The 16887-nt window shown below is 39.8% G+C and overlaps 1 long non-coding RNA gene across 4 annotated transcripts in view; it reads left to right on the forward strand.

Moving 5' to 3' along the window:
• Positions 1 to 16887, forward strand: part of LOC121031836 (uncharacterized) — a 190666-nt gene that overhangs the window by 137963 nt on the left and 35816 nt on the right. For all 4 annotated transcript variants that reach the window (XR_005790924.1, XR_005790922.1, XR_005790925.1 and 1 more), the window contains exons 7-8: positions 15337 to 15429; positions 16457 to 16540. This is a non-coding gene — a long non-coding RNA (uncharacterized LOC121031836). The remainder of the gene's footprint in view (positions 1 to 15336; positions 15430 to 16456; positions 16541 to 16887) is intronic.

The following is a 16887-nucleotide window of genomic DNA, read 5'->3' on the forward strand; positions in this document are numbered from 1 at the left end:
TAAATTCTGTTGAGAAAATCAACTCTATAATTATATGAAGGAAAGATGCTAGCTTCCCAACTTACAAGTATATTCAAAAGTAAACGACAAATGGCTTAAGTATTTGTAGAGGCAAGTCTAGATATTAGAAGATAATGTAAGAAAATAAAACTTTTTACCTCAAAAATGTTTGTTGTTTTTATTTTTATTTATTTATTTTTATTTTGAGGTGGGGGCAGAGAGAGAGAGAGAGTGGGAAAGAGAGACAGAGAGAGAGAGAGAGAGAGAGAGAGAGAGAGAGAGAATCCCAAGCAGGCTCCACACTGTCAGCACAGAGCCCCATGCAGGGCTCAAACTCACCAACTGTGAGATCATGACCCTGAGCTGAAACCAAGAGTTGGATACTTAACCGACTGAGCCACCCAGGTGCCTCAATTATTCCTTGTTTTTAAGCAATAAATGCCTAGACCCAAAGCCAGACAAGAAAGACCTCCCCGTGTGCTCCTTCTAATAGTTGGTGTTGCACCATCATGATAGTGTGTCACTGGTCTCTGAAGCAGAAGAAACCTGAGATGCTTCCTTTAAGACTTCAGAAGCATTTGAATATTTTATTAGCTTCATTTGAAATTTGGATATCTGAAATTATATGCTGTAGTCTACAGTGTGCTGCAAAAAAAGTATGTTTAAAAATAATATAATTTCAAGTAATAGTGGTAGAAATTCACTGAACTAGTGGAATCTGATCATTTAAAGACTAGTGTGGTTTTCGAGGAAACATGAGAAATTCTTCAAGCAGGGAATTGAGTTTGCCCCTCACCCACCTGGCAACAAAATTTAGGAAGTGACATTTGGCAATAGCTATGAGAATTATCAAGTCCTTGGTGAGGAAATTTAGAAGTACCATCCGTGGAAAACCTGAGAAAAGCAAGGCCTTCCGGAAGGAAAGTTCCATGCCCTAAAGCTCTATGTTTTCCTGGGATGGTCTCAGTTTCAAGTCTCTGCCTTTCTCCATTTAAAGTGAGCAGGGTGCAGTTGCATTCAGAATTGTCAACAAACAGAGCCAAAGAGTATTAGATTTCTTTTTTTTTTTAATTTTTTTAATGTTTATTTATTTTTGTAAGAGAGACAGAGCTTGAGCAGGGCAGGGGCAGAGAGAGAGGGAGAAAGAACCTGAAGCCGGCTCCAGGCTCTGAGCTGTTAGCACAGAGCCTGATGCGGGCTCAAACCCACAAACTGTGAAGTCATGACCTATGCCAAAGCTGGACCCCCAACCAACTGAACCACCCAGGCACCCCAAAGAGTATTAGATTTCTAATCTAATGGTGGAAATGGGCAAAGTCTATTTTAAACAATTAACATTACCAGATATTTCACACATCAAAATATTCAGATGGCAATCCAACAGGACAGGTCTAAGATTCACATACATGGAAATTATCCAAGTCAAGTCTTGGAAAAAACTCAGATTTAGGCTCTGACAACCTGAGATTCGGCCCCGCGGGCGCCCCGCCAAATGGGAGGGGGTCCGACATATCGATAAAAAGATAATGCATACCGCACAAGGGTGATTTGAAGATCATTTGAGATAATGTGAACATTTCATAAACCATGCAGCACAGTGCCAAGTATCCTCCTCTATCTCCATTTACCTGTTTCTGGATGATATCCTTTCCACCACCTCTAGGCTTTTGTTCTGTGAAGAACTCCTGACACACACAGAGAAGAGAACCATGTGAGGATGGAGGCAGAGATGGGAGTGATGTGTCCATGAGCCAAGGATTGCTGGCTGCCACCAGAAGCTGGGAGAGAGACATGGAACGGATTTTCCTTCAGAGCTTTCCTCCTGGAAATCCTTCTGGAGTCCTAAGATTCTCCTTAGGGGAGTCTCCTTAGGAGAAACCAGCACTGCGGACGCCCTGATTTCGGGCTTCTGGCCTCCGAAACCGTGAAAGAGCAAATTCAGTTGGTTCAAGCCACTGGATTTGTGGTTGCTTATCACAGCATCCCTAGAAAACGAATACAGCCTTTCATCTGAAAGCTGAACCTTCAAATCCCTGAACACTCAGCAACCCCAGTCCTCAGAAAATGCCCAAATAGGAAGTTTTTGGACGTGAACACCCTATTCATAAAATGATGCATTTTGCTCACAAAATGGCACAACTTATTCCATCACTGATTGGATGATGTGATATGGTCACAAAGTGAAATATTTATACAGCAATGAAAATGAATGAACTACAGCTACATGAAACCACATGGAATAATCTTAGAAATCCCATGAGAGAAAAAGTCAATCCCAGAAGACTACCTACGGTACAATTTATTTTTATAGAACGAATACTAACAAGGTTAAACAAAATATTAAACGTACACATATCTGTGATTAAGCAGTTTCTTAAAAACTTAAATATGTGTGTACCATATGATCAGCAATTTCACTTTTAGGCAGTTATCCCAGAGAAATTAAAAGTTAGGTTCACAATAAACCTGTACCCAAAGGTTCATGGCAGCTTTATTCATAATACACAAAACCCAGAAACAAACCAAATGTCTCCAACAGGTGACTAGTTCAACAAGCTGTGGCACATTTCTACCATGGAATACTACTTAGCAATTAAAAAAAAAAAAAAACTTGGATGGATCTCAGAGAATTATGTTGTGTGAAAAAAAGTCAGTCTCAAAAATTTTGCATATGGTATGATTCCATTAATTAGCATTCTCAAAATGTCAAAAACTGGAGGCAGAGAACAGGTTACTCATTACCCATGGTCAGAAGGAAGTAGAGGAAGAAAGGTAAAACTGTCTATGAAAGGCTGGCAGGAGAATCTTTCTGATGTTATTATTCCATTTCTTGATGGTGCTGGTAGCCACACAAATCTATACATGTGATGCAATTGCATAGAACTAAATATATATACAAATCCATGCATGTAAAACTAGCGAAATCTGAATAAAGTTGATGGATTGTATTAACGTTAAAAAAAAAAAGTGAATTCCCTTTCTCCCCTGTAACTTCAGACTCTCTTCATTCGTTGATTCAGTGACTCATTGAACAAATATTTGCTGAGTGTACTGTGTATGAGCCACTATGACATCAAACTGATTCATCGAAGTTGTGAAATGTGCTACAATAGAAAAATGTCCAGTTCCTTCTGAATGTGAAACAGGGAGACCTCACCTTGTCATTTGGGACAGTGAAGGCTTTCCTGAGGAAGCATTGCTTAAGTTAAAACCTAATAGATGAGTAAGCAAAATTTAGGTAAATAGCTAGGATCTTGGCATTGTTTCAGGCAGAGAGAATGTATTCACCCAAGTGTTGCCTTGAGCTGGGAAGCAGCATGGATTAATGGTTTAATTAATGGATTAATGAGCTGAAAGATGTTCAACAAGACTGGAGCAAAGAGACTGGGAAAGACAGATACAAGATGCCGATGAGTTATTCAGGAAGGGCAGACAGAGAGAGGAGAGGGAGAGAATCCTAAGCAGGCTCCTTGCTGTCAGCGTGGAGCCCTATGCAGAGCTTGAACCCGTGAACTGCAAGACTATTACCTGAGCCAAAGTTGGAAGCTTAACTCACTGAGCCACCCAGGCACCCCTTGTGATGAAATTCTGAGACTACAGCAGGATTTTTTCTGCCTAAAGGCTATTGCATGTGGTGTTCCCACTGCCTGTGTCATTACCTCGAATGTGAATTCATGAAACAGGGACCTTGTCTGTCTTGTTCTCCAAATGATCACTCATGCCTGCCACAGTGCCTAGGACAATGGGGACTCAAAAAGTACTTCTCAAGTGAATGTTGAATGAATGGTAGAAACAGAGTAGAAAGTACTAAGGCTTACCTCGACAGCAGAGGCTGTAGTTGGGAAGATATAATTACTGATGTCCAGTTTATTGCCTGAGCATATCTCTTCCTTTGTTTCCTACTGCTGGTGTTTTTCACCGCTATATATTATCAGTCAACATTTTGTTCCCATTTCCAGCTTCCTCTAAATGTCTTCAACTGAACTCCCACAATGATGTCAGGCTGACACTTATCTCTCAAAATTTTACCTCCTCCCATATTCCTTCTTTCTTATGGCTTCCCCTTTAATGACTCACCAAAATCAGAAACCTGATATTTATCTTTGCTAGTTGCCTTTATTCACCCTTAAATCAATTCTCTTATAAACTTCTTTTTATTTTCCCTTTTCGTGTATTTTTTAAAGTTCACTTATTTATTTTGAGACAGAGAGAGACACACACAGAGAGAGAGAGAGAGAGAGAGAGAGAGAGAGAGAGAGAGAGAGCAGAGGAGGGGCAGAGAAAGAAAGACAGAGAGAATCCCAAGCAGGCTCCACACTGCCAGCACAGAGCCTGATACACAAACCCACGAACCATGAGATCATGACTTGAGCCAAAACCAAGAGTTGGATGCTCAACCAACTGAGCCACCAGGTGCCCCTTATTTTCCCTTTTTAAATAGATTTCAAATCCATTCTCTCCTCCCCAGCCTTATGACTGATCCCTGCCCACCCGTCTTGCTCCATTTCCTACTCTCCTCTCCTCCCCTGGTACATTGTTCTCCAGTAATATTGAATGCCTACTCTTTTAAACGTCCTTATATTTATGTTCATTCTGTTTCCTCTACTTGGAATGCCCTTCCCACCATCCCCTTTTAACCTGAAATTCCCAGGAGAACAAGGCAACCTTCAAACACTAAATGGGCACTCTCTTAGAAAGAATGATGAAGGGAGTTGAAATGGGGGTGGGGGTGGGAATAAGGTTCCTATTGTGCCTGAAGTCTTTAGGAAAAAGTTTCAAATTTTTTAAATACATACCCAAGTGCCTGTGCATTCCGCCCATAGGAGACTCCTAAAAGCAAGAGGGAAGAACTGTGAAAATACTAAGTACTATCCCCCCAAAAAAACTAGCAGATGAAATTAGAATGACTAGAATAGCAAGAAAAGCTGGCAACGACTAAGTTCCTGTGGAGCCCACATTAACTTTTGTCATAGGGATCAGAGGTACCCATGACAGGAGCCCTTAGGTCCTTAGGTCTGAAAGGTGTTACAGCCCCTCACCATCACCAAGTCTCAGTAGCTAACCTGCTAAGCTCAACTCAAATCTGAAGTCAATAAATGAACTAGTTCTCAGCATCATTATGACAAAAATCAAAAAGCACGTTGTCTTGATGCCTAGTCTTTTACAGCACAATCACTCAATAATTCTGAAATCATCTGTGCAAAGGATATGATTTATGAAATCTATATAGTTGGAAAACATTTCAAAGAGGCAAACAACTTACTGTGGACTGTAAATCATTTTCTCCATGAGGTGGAAGGAAGAGACTGTTCCTAGACCAACTGCAATGTGTTGCGGGATGGGGTGGGGGCGGGGAGCATCCCCACACCACCACCAAGCAATGCTCTGGACACCAGCTGGGTGTTCTGCAATTCAACTCAATTCTGACACTATTTACCTTGGGATAGCATCGGGTTCCACAGACTAAGGGCTCAGCTTACAGGACTGCCCCCACCCCTCCACATCAGAGGCCAGTCACAAGTCAGGTTATGGGCTGTCCTTCTGGCCAACCAGCTATAATGAGATTCCCACGATCCCCCCTTCTTCCCTGGGTTCGATTAATTTGCTAGAGTGGCTCACAGAACTCAGGAAATATTTTACTCACTAAATTAATGCTTTATGATAAAAGGATACAACTCAGGAATGGCTAAATAGAAGAGATGCATAGGGTGAGGTGTGAGGGAAGGGTGCGAATGTTCCACAGTCTCCCAGGGCAACGCTCTCCCAGCGCTTCCCTGTGTTCACCAACCTGGGAGCTCTCCAAACACTGTCCTTTTCGGTTTTTATGGAAGCTTCATTATATAGCCATGACTGAGTAAATCATTGGCCATTGGTGATTGATTCAGACTTTAGCCTCTCTCCCTTCCCTAGTGTCTGTAGGTGGGACTGGAAGTTCCAACCTCCTAATTACTTGGTTGGTTACCCGGACAGCCAGCCTCCATCCTTACAAGCTTCCCAAAAGTCACTTAATTAACATAACAAAAATGGCTTTATGGTTCTCTTCACTTAGGAAATTCCAAGGGTTTGGGGAGCTCTGTGCTAGCAAGAGGACAAAGGTCAAATATATATTTCTTATTATAAATCACAATATCACAGAGACCATCCATTTTTTTTTAAAGAAGGACATGCTGTTAATAGGGGAAATCAGACCATTGTAGATCACATTAAAGAATGAGGCCAAGGATCTACCAGTGACATAGATGTCACCTCTTCTGTGAACCTTTTCACTACCTTCTACTTCAAGATAGAATTAAGCCTCCTGTGACCCTCTTCTGCATCTCATAAATTCTTATTGTACATACATCACCCTATTATTCATTCATATATCGTCTCCCCTACTGGATTGGAAGCAATTTAAGGACAGAGACACTTTGCATGCATTGTACTCTCCGTGTCCGCTCAGGCTTGACCCTATAGCTGCCTGATGAGCTAATTATACGTAACTAGAGAAAGACTCTGTGTCCTCCCAGAAATTGTTCCTGGCACAGGAACACTGTAAGCAAAAGTAAAGAATATGCATGTATTATACTGACTAGAACTCTGAAACCTAGGTAAAAGCAATTTCCAAAACAATGCCAAGTTTCCTGACAGAAGTTTAAATCAAATGTTCTTTGCTTTGAGACTCTATCTGAACCTCTTGCTTCCTTTGTCTAACTCTTGGTGATTGCTTAATGCTTTCCAGCTGTTTTTACTTCCAAGGTTTTAAGTTTTTCTTTCACTGACCAAAAGGCACTGAGAAATTTATAAAGAAATAGTATTTTTTCTATTTTTTTAAAGTTCGTTTATTTATTTTGAGGGAGATAGATGGCATGAGTGGGGGAAGGGCAGAGAGAGAATCCCAAACAGGCTCCATGCCATGAGCACAGAGCCTGATGTGGGGCTTAAACTCACAAACCATGAGATCATGATCTGCTCTGAAACCAAGAGTCAGACGCTCAACCGACTGAACCAACCAGGCACCCCAAGAAATAGTATTTTGAATAGAATTATTTCTTATATTACCTCCCAATTTTGTACCCCTATCACGATCCACCCCAAACAAAATCTGGCCTCTCTCCATTTATAGCTATGTGTGTATTCTATCACCTTAGATTCCAGTGTAATCCAGATTCCTCTTATATAACAGCTTGGCACATCCATCCATCCCAAGGCTTGGATGTAGTTTCTACTCTGCTTTCCTTTTATACATGCTAACATCACTGCTCAATCTATGAACTTGAATGGTCTATGAAAATGACACCAAAAGGTGCAGTCCCTCCATTTTTTATTGTTTTTTATTTTAATTCAAGTATAGTTAATATTCAGTATTATATTCATTTCAGGTCTACAACATAGTGATTCAACAATTCTAACGTTTATTTGTTTATTTTTGAGAGAGAGAGAGAGAGAGAGAGAGAGAGAGAGAGAGAGCATGAGCAGGGGAGGGACAGAAAGAGAGGGAGAGAGAGAACCCCAAGCAGGCTCCAAGCTGTCAGCACAGAGCCTGACACAGAAGCTTGAATCCACGAACTGTGAGATCATGACCTGATTCGAAATCAAGAGTCAGATGCTTAACCAACTGAGCCACCCAGGTGCCCCATGGTTCAACAATTTTGTTACTCACTGTTCATCATGACAAGTGCACTCTTAATCCCCTTCACCTACTTGACCTATTCCCCCTCCCCCCACCTTCCCTCTGGTAATCATCAGTTTGTTCTCTATAGTTAAGAGTCTGTTTTTTGGGTTGTCTCCCTCTATCTCTGTTTTTTCTTTTGTCCATTTGTTTCTTAAATTCCACATTTGAGTGAAATCATATAGTATTTGTCTTTCTCTGACTGGCTTATTTCACTTAGCATAATACTCTGTAGATCCATTCCAGTTGTTGCAAATGGAAACATTTCATTCTCTTTATGGCTGAATAATATTCCTGTGTGTGTGTGTGTGTGTGTGTGTGTGTGTGTGTGTGTGTATGTGTGTGTGTGTACCAATTCTTCTTTATCCATTTATCTGTTGATGGACACTTGGACTATTTCCATAATCTGAGTATTGTAAATAATGCTGCTATAAACATAAGAGTTTATGTATCCCTTTGAATTAGTGATTTTGTGTTTGTATCATTTCTCAGCCTTTTGGCTAAGATCAAGTGTAGTGATTTTGTATTTGTTTGGTAAATACCCAGAAGTGTGATTGGATTATAGGTAGCTGTATTTTTAACTTTTTAAGGAACCTCCATACTGTATTCCACAGTGGCTTTATCTGTTTATATTCTCATTAACAGTGCATGAGAGTTCCTTTTTCTCTACATCCTCACCAACACTTATTGTTTCTTGTGTTTTTTTTATTTTTAGCCATTCTGATAGGTATGAGGTGATAACCTCACTATGGTTCTGATTTGCATTTTCCTGATGATGAGTGGTGTTGAGCATCTTCCCATTGTAGGTTGTCTTTTTGTTTTGTAGCTTGTTTCCTTTGCTGTGCAGAAGCTTTTTATTTTGATGTAGTCCCAATAGTTTATTTTTGCTTGAGTCTCCCTTATCTCAGGAGACATATCTAGAAAGGTGTTGCTATGGCCAATGTCAGAGGAATTACTGCCTGTTCTCTTTTCTAGCATTTTTATGGTTTCAGGTCTTAAAGTTAGGTCTTTAATCCATTTTGAGTTTGTTTTCGTGCATGGCATAAGGAAGTGGTCCAGTTTCGTTCTTATGTGTGTGATGTAACAAAGCTGTCCAATTTTTCCAACACCATTTGTTGAAGAGACTGTCCTTGTTCCCATTGCATATTCTTGCCTCCTTTGTCAAAGATTAATTAACCATATTAATTGTGGGTTTATGTACGGGCTCTCTATTCTGTTCCATTGATCTATGTCTCTATTTTTATGTCAGTACCACACTGAAATTTTTTTATTACTACAGCTTTGTAATATAAATTGAAGCCTGGAATTGTGATACCTCTAGTTTTGTTTTTCTTTTTCAAGATGGTTTGGCTATTTGGGGTCTTTCATGGCTCCATATAAATTTTAGGATTGTTTGCTCTAGTTCTGTGAAAAATGCTGTTGGTATTTTGATAGGGATTTCATTAAATGTGTAGATTTCTTTGGGTGGTATAAACATTTTAACAATATTTGTTCTTCTAATCCATTATCACTATTAGCATAGATGTCTTTCCATTTCTTGTGTCATCCTCAATTTCTTTTGACAATGTTTTATATTTTTATAGTATAAGTCTTTATCTCCTTGGTTAAGTTTATTTCTGGATATTTTTATTATTTTTGATGCAATTATAAATGGTATTCTTTTCTTAATTTTTCTTTCTACTGCTTCATTATTGGTATATAGAAATTTAAAAGATTTCTGTACATTGATTTTGTATCCTATGACTTTACTGAAATCATTTATCAGGTCTAGTAGTTTTTTGGTGGAGTCTTTAGAGTTTTCTACAGATTATATCATGTCATCTGCAAAAAGTGAAAGATTTACTCCTTCCTGACCAATTTGGGTCCCTTTTATTTCTTTTTCTTGTCTGATTGCTATGGCTAGTACTTGCAGTACTATGTTGAATAAAAGTGGTGAGAGTGAAGATCCTAGTCTTCTTCCTGAGCTTATAGGAAATGCTCTCAGTTTTTCCACATTGACTATGATGTTAGCTGTGGGTTTTTTATATGTGGCCTTTGTTATGTTGAGGTATGTTCCCCCTAAACCTACTTTGGGGAAGGTTTTTATCATGAATGGATGTTGTTCTTTGTCAACTGTTTTTTCTGCATCTATTGAAATGATCATATGGTTTTTATCCTTTCTCTTATTGATGTGACATATCACACTGATTGATTTACAAATATTGAACTACCCCTATATCCCAGGAATAAACCCTACTTGATCATAGTGAATAATTTTTTAATGTGTTGCTGGATTTGGTTTGGTAGTATTTTTTTTGAGAATTTTTGCATCTATGTTCATCAGAGATAAAGGCCTGTGGGTCTTTTTGTGTGTGTTGTCTTTGTCTGGTTTTGGTATCAGGGTAATGCTAGCCTCATAGAATGAATTTCGAAGTTTTCCTTCTTCTTCTATTTTTTGGAGTAGTTTGAAAACAGTAGGTATTAACTTTTCTTTAAATGTTTGGTAGAATTTGCCTGTAAAGCTGTCTGGTCCTGGAGTTTTGTTTGTTGGGAGTTTTTGAAATTACATATTCAATTTCATTGCTAGTAATTGGTCTGTTCAAATTTTCTATTTCTTCCTGCTTCAGTTTTGGTAGGTTATGTTCCTAGGAATTCATCCATTTCTTCTACCTTGTCCAATTTGTTGGCATATAGTTTTTCATAATATTCTCTTACAATTTCTCTGTGTCAGGTGTTATTTCTCCTCTTTCATTTGTGATTTTGTTTGAGTCCTCTCCCCCCCCCCCCCACCTCATTCTCTGTCTCTCTCATGAGTTTAGCTAGAGATATATCAACTTTGTTGATCTTTTCAAAGAACCACCTCCTGGTTCATTGATCTGCACTATTGTTTTTTAGTTTCTATTCTGTTTATTTATGCTCTAATCTTCATTATTTCCTTCCTTCAGCTGGTGTTGGGTGTTGTTTGTTCTTTTTCTAGCTCCTTTAAGTGTAAAGTTAGGTTGTTTATTTGAGATTTTTCTTGCTTCTGAAACTATTGCTGTAAACTTCCCTTTTAGAACCTTTTGCAGTCCATACATTTTTACATGGAAAAGCTTCTTGAAGAAATGGCCTAAGAATAACTCTGTTCCTATCCCAGTTGCCCAATAGAAAGCATTTCTTTTCCATGATAATATTTCTAGCTATCCTGATAAAATCGTGTTCTTTTTCTGTATTCTTTGCCTGAGATGTTTAGCCAGATATCACTGCCTATAGAAAAAAAGCAGAGGACTAGAAGTCATGAGTCTCAGTTTCCAGACCCAGCTTGGAACTAGCTCTGTGATCTTGGTCAAGTCACCTACTTCTTTCTGTTGTCATTGTTTTGTTTTTGTTTTTGTTTTTTAATTTTTTTAACATTTATTCATTTTTGAGAGGCAGAGTACAAGCAGGGGAGAGGCAGAGAGAGAGGGAGACACAGAATCTGAAGCAGGCTCCTGGCTCTGAGCTGTCAGCACAGAGCCTGATGCAGGGTTCGAACCCACAAACCATGAGATCATGACCTGAGACGAAGTTGGACACTCAACCAACTGAGCCACCCAGGTGCCCCTCTGTTGTCATTGTTGATTTCACCAGACAAGCACTTGGGCTATTAAAAAAAAAGTAAAATGTACAAAACTTGTGGTAAAGGGGCTTTTAGTGTCAAGAGCTGTGAAGGGTCAGGGCACCTGGCTGGCTCAACGGTTAAGCATCTGACTCTTGATTTTGGCTCAGATCGTGATTTCATGTTTCATGAAATTGAGCCTTGCATCAAGCTCCATGCTGGCAGTGCAGGGCCTGCTTGGTATTCTCTCTCTCCCTCTCTTTTTGCCCCTATCCCCCTCTCAAAATAAATAAACTTTAAAAATATATTTTTTAAGAGAATTGTGAAGTGTTGAAAGACATTACCATACTTGAAATCCAATGAGTTAGCCTGCCACAATTTCATGAATACTGGCAAAAAGACGCACACAAACGCACACACACACACACACAAACACACACACGAGACTTCTGGATCAGACACAAAGGACTTTATTATTATGACTTAGCAAGCAGCTTGAGCATCAGCATATTTCTATCACTTGTTCTTGCCCCGAAGTTGCATGGGTAAGACACAGATGGACCCAAAAGGAAGCCTGCACACAGTTGGTTGCATTTCAGGACAGGAACTCTGAATATAGGGTACATGAATCTTTTATAATGAGCAATAAACATGCCTGACTTTGCTCCAGAATAGACACTCTATTTCCTAAAGCTGTTTGCTATATAAATATCCTTGTAAATATAGTACAGAACAAAAAGCAATCAATGCCTTCCTCCTAAGACATGCAGAAATGGAAGAGACCCATGCAGAATTGTCCTCTAGAATTTGGCAACATGTGCATGAAGGAAGAATTATGCTTATCTATCATTTTATTGGGAAAACTATTTCCAGAAGACATACTTAGTTATGATCTTTCATTAGAATTCAAATTTAATGCAAATGATAGCATGCCTTTTCTATAAGCATATAGTAAAGCCTCCTTTTCTAGGAGCCCTATTCTCTCAAACACCAAATATTAGTATTACATCTATTTAATGGGATTTCATGTTGAGATATTAGCATCTACCATTACCTGAGGCTCTAATATGGACCAGACACTGTGCTAGGTAGGTGCTTGACCTGTATTATCTAATTTCATCTTCAGAAAATACTGCAAGATATTTTACTTGAGTATTACTTTAATATTTAGAAACTGAGGCTAAGTAAGTAATCAAAATCTAGGTACTTCTGCTTCCTCAAGCCATGTTTTCTCACAAACCTGTGGTGGCTTGGTAGCCAACCATTACCACATGGAAGTTGAAGTGGTCCAATGCCTGAAGCACTGTCACTGACAATAAAAGTTTCAGTAAGTGCTGCCTGAGCATCAGTCCTTCTCACTAAGCCAGTTCTTCAGTTCTTAGTGTGTACGAGAAATATCTGGGGGAGCATGTGAAGTGGCAGTCTCTTGGGCTTCAACCCAAGATTCTCTGATTCAACTGATCTTTTTTGTGATCCAATAATCTCTATTTAAAAGCATCTTTTTTTAATGTTTATTTATTTTCTTAAAGAAAACGTGAGCAGGGGAGGAGCAGAGAGAGAGAGAGAGAGAGAGAGAGAGAATCCCAAGCAGGCTCTGCACCATCAAAGCAGAGCCCAATGTGTGACTCAATCTCACCGAACTATTAGGTCAAACCTGAGCCAAAATCAAGAGTTGGATGCTTAACCTGAGCCACCCAGCAACCCCCCCATAATCTCTATTTTATTTTTTATTTTTTTTCAACGTTTTTTATTTATTTTTGGGACAGAGAGAGACAGAGCATGAACGGGGGAGGGGCAGAGAGAGAGGGAGACACAGAATCGGAAACAGGCTCCAGGCTCTGAGCCATCAGCCCAGAGCCTGATGCGGGGCTCGAACTCCCGGACCGCGAGATCGTGACCTGGCTGAAGTCGGACGCTTAACCGACTGCGCCACCCAGGCGCCCCAATAATCTCTATTTTAAACAAACTCCTCAAAATGTTTTAACGCAGGTGGCCCTTGAACTTCATCATAGAAACACTGTGACTCCAAGCTATAAAGAGAACGATATAAGGCAAGGTTGCCACTCTAGAACAGATGACAGATTTCTTTTATGAATATGAGAGTGCTGATGAGTTTGGAGAGTCACTAAGAAGCTAATCAGAAAGAAAAACACAAATCAATCAATTAATTAATTAGAAACACATTATTATCAACTAGATACAGGATTTGGCTATAAAAAAATACAGGTAAAGATAATGTGCAAAATATGTAAATACAGAATTGATCAGGCTAGTTATTTCATGATCTAAATTAAGGATTCTAGATCCTGGGGCACCTGGGTGGCTCAGTGGGTAAAGTGTCCAACTCTTGGTTTCGGCTCAGGTCATGATCTCACAGTTTGTGGGTCCAAGCCTCACATCAAGCTCTGTGCTGACAGCACAGAGTCTGCTTGGGATTCTCTCTCTCTCTCTCTCTCTCTCTCTCTCTCTCTCTCTCTCTCCTCCCTCAAAATAAATAAACAAATAAACTTTTTTAAAAAATGGATTATAGATCCTGAGTCTACTCATAAGGAAAATTTATTTCTCACTTCCCAAAGGTTTTATGAGAAATAGTGAAGATTGCCAAACAGAAATATGGTGAAATTTGCAGCCTCTCTGAGACTCAGCAAAATGGAAAAAGTAAAATCAGCTTCTTAGAGTTGTTATAAAGAGTAAAATTATTTTTCCAATGCCTAGCATAATGTCTCTACTAAAGTTTCATATAGTTTTCGAGTTTGTCTCTAATACAGCTGAATAAAATCAGTGATATTTAATGATTTTGTGTATTTTATAAATATAATAGATCTAATTCTAGAGAAATAAGACATGTATTATATTTTAAATGAAGGGTATAGATAATAAGAAAAAGTAAAGGTTGCAATGTATTTTAGGTTGGTATTTAAAGGTTACTTGTTGTTCTGTGTCTGAAAGTTGCAATATATAGTCTATTTGCATTTGCTTTTTCATTTTTGCTGTTCAAATCCAGTCTTCAATACAGTGAGCTGAACGATTCCTTTCATGCCCTCTACTGGATATTTGAAGTTAAACGTCAATAACACAGCCGAGTAACCAAAATAATAATACACATGATCTTCAAAACCTTCTTTTATGGCTTTTGAATTTATTTATTTTAATTTTTTAAGTTCATTTTTTTGGGGGAGAGAGAGAGAGAACGAGCAAGCACAAGCAGGGGAGGGGCAGAGCAAAGGAGAGATGGAATCCCAAGCAGGCTCTGCCCCATCAGCACGGATGCCCGATGCAGGGCTCAAACCCACAAACCTTGAGATCAGGACCTCAGCTGAGCTCAAGAGTCAGCTATGGCCCCCAGGCACTCTACAGCTTTTGAATTTAAAATTCAGCTCTGGTGGTTCACTGGTGTAAGAATTCCTTTTTCTGTGCCTGAGATGTAAATTTTAGAGTCAGCCCTTCCTATTGTGTGGAAATTATTGGGGAAGGGAGTGAGTAGATGTGGTTTGTATCACTGCCACCTTTGAGGAGTCTCTAAAGGGTACTGTGCTGCCGCGATATTTAAGAAGGCTCTATTTAATTACATCCTGGTTTAGTAGTAATATCTCCCAGCCCATGAAACTTGTATTAGAAGGGCAGCGTGGTAAAGCCAGCCTATTACTAAAGAACTTCTCCCTACCAGCTGTTCGTCGCACACATAAAATCTATCAGGAGGAAGGTAAAGGAGTACTTTACTCGGTCATCTGGCTGCCTTTGGCCATTCCTACAGAGTATGCCTGGGGTGTGTCTGGGAAGGTTTCCTTCCCAACCCAATTCAGCTCGTCCACCCTTTCCCAGGGCTGATTTTAACTCAGCAGAGCCACACCAGTGAATAAATATTGAAATGTTTTTATAGTGGTCGGTCTGCACCCACTGCCCTTGTCTGCTGCATGCTTCTCACCACATTTTGACCTCTGGGACCTCCTCCGGGACTCCCTGGACTTCCCCACAATCAAGCAATTAAAAGGTTATGGGCTGGTCTACTTGCTTCACGAAATTGCCTGACCCAGTCCACCCAGCCCCTTAGATCCTTCTGGCCCTGTGAAGGTTATATGGATACAGTGCTGTCTGAATTAACCATGACCTTCAAACTTCACTCCCATAGTGTCCCTGCATAGCTGCAATTCAGCAACGCCAAAGAAGAAAGGGGAGCCTCCAGTTCCCAGCTATGTTTTTCCTCTCTGCATAGCAGTAATAGGTAAGATTTAGGAAGCGCTTCTGTGTCAGACACATATGCATTATTTCAACCACTCTTTACCACAGCCTTACTTTACAGTTGAGTAAACCAGAAACAGCTAGTAACTTGCATGAGAGCCCACAGCTAGTGCATGGGAAAGCTAGAATTGGAAGCAGATCTGACCAATACCAAAACCAGGTGTCAGGTGAAATTCACCAATGTTGCAAACCCAAGACAGTCCAAAGAATATGCAGCAGGCTCTGAAGAAACTTCCAGCAAAGGAATTCCACAAATAATTTTACACGGAGGCAGGATCACTAGGATGATTATAGAGTCACCCAGCCAGGGGTAGGGAGCATCACCCTGGAAGATGGACAGTCTCCTGCATTTTGTCACCAGATGGTCTCGGTTAGTCTCAGCAGCATCCTCTGCTCCCAAGAGGGCAAGGGAACTGAATTTCAGAATACCCGTGATGCAGTTCCCATAGAAACAAAATGGAAAGAGGTCCCAGACTTCTGTTTTAATGTTGAATGTTAAAGAAACTTAAAAAACAAAGTACAGTCATAACTCTAATATAAATATAAAACAAACAGGTAACAAACTTTCCATTTAACTCATTAACTAAATGAGGAAATTAGTAAAATGAGGACCTCAAATAACTCAACAGGAAACCCAGTTAAATGGACATAACACATTGCTTGGTGGTCAAGAAAGAGAATAAGGCTTTATTAACAAGTAGTTCAGAGGAGAAGCCAAAAAGCAGAGACATTGACAAATCAGGAACACTGAAATGAATTTGCAAATGGAAACAAAAGTCGTGCTTCTGGGGAGGGAAATGGGAAGAAAGTCAACCCTCCACTGGACAGAATTTATCTGTATGTCTCTTGACAGATTTGCATTGCTCTCTGTTATCTACAAGCTGCCTTTCTCCCTCCAGAATTACAAGATAGCCTAGTCAAAGACAAAGGTGCATATTACTGTAGGCGGAAAATTCCCCAGTCATTATAGCATTCCCTTGAAAAGATACTGATCTTGTTTGCTATTTCAGTGTCTTCAGTGTTTCCTTACATGGATCAAGTGGAAGAAAAAGGAATCGGATTGGTCCGTGAGCACTGTTTGGCCTGGGGAATAGGTAAGAAAAATCAGGAAAATTCACAATCTACTCTCCAGCACCAGTCCCTCAGAGTATTTCAGAAATGGGTTATAAAAGCAAAGACATTTTCACATGCATTCGTTCATGCAATCGATTCTTATTGACACATACTATGTGCCCCAGCTCTAGGAAAACCACGAGTCCACATGAGTTTCCAGAAAACTACTCAGTAAGCGTAAATGGAAACATTTAACTGCAAGTAAGATGAGCTACAAGTCTGAAAACACACTGTGGAAAATCCTGTTTACCTGTTCACCTCTTAGGCAGGCTGTCTGGCCAGCTTGCTCATCCATTTTTTTCCACGACTGATACAACTTGTCTGTGAA

The sequence above is a fragment of the Herpailurus yagouaroundi genome, unplaced genomic scaffold (genome assembly GCF_014898765.1).
Source record: "Herpailurus yagouaroundi ecotype Mexico unplaced genomic scaffold, PumYag 141, whole genome shotgun sequence".
Lineage (NCBI taxonomy): Eukaryota > Metazoa > Chordata > Mammalia > Carnivora > Felidae > Herpailurus > Herpailurus yagouaroundi.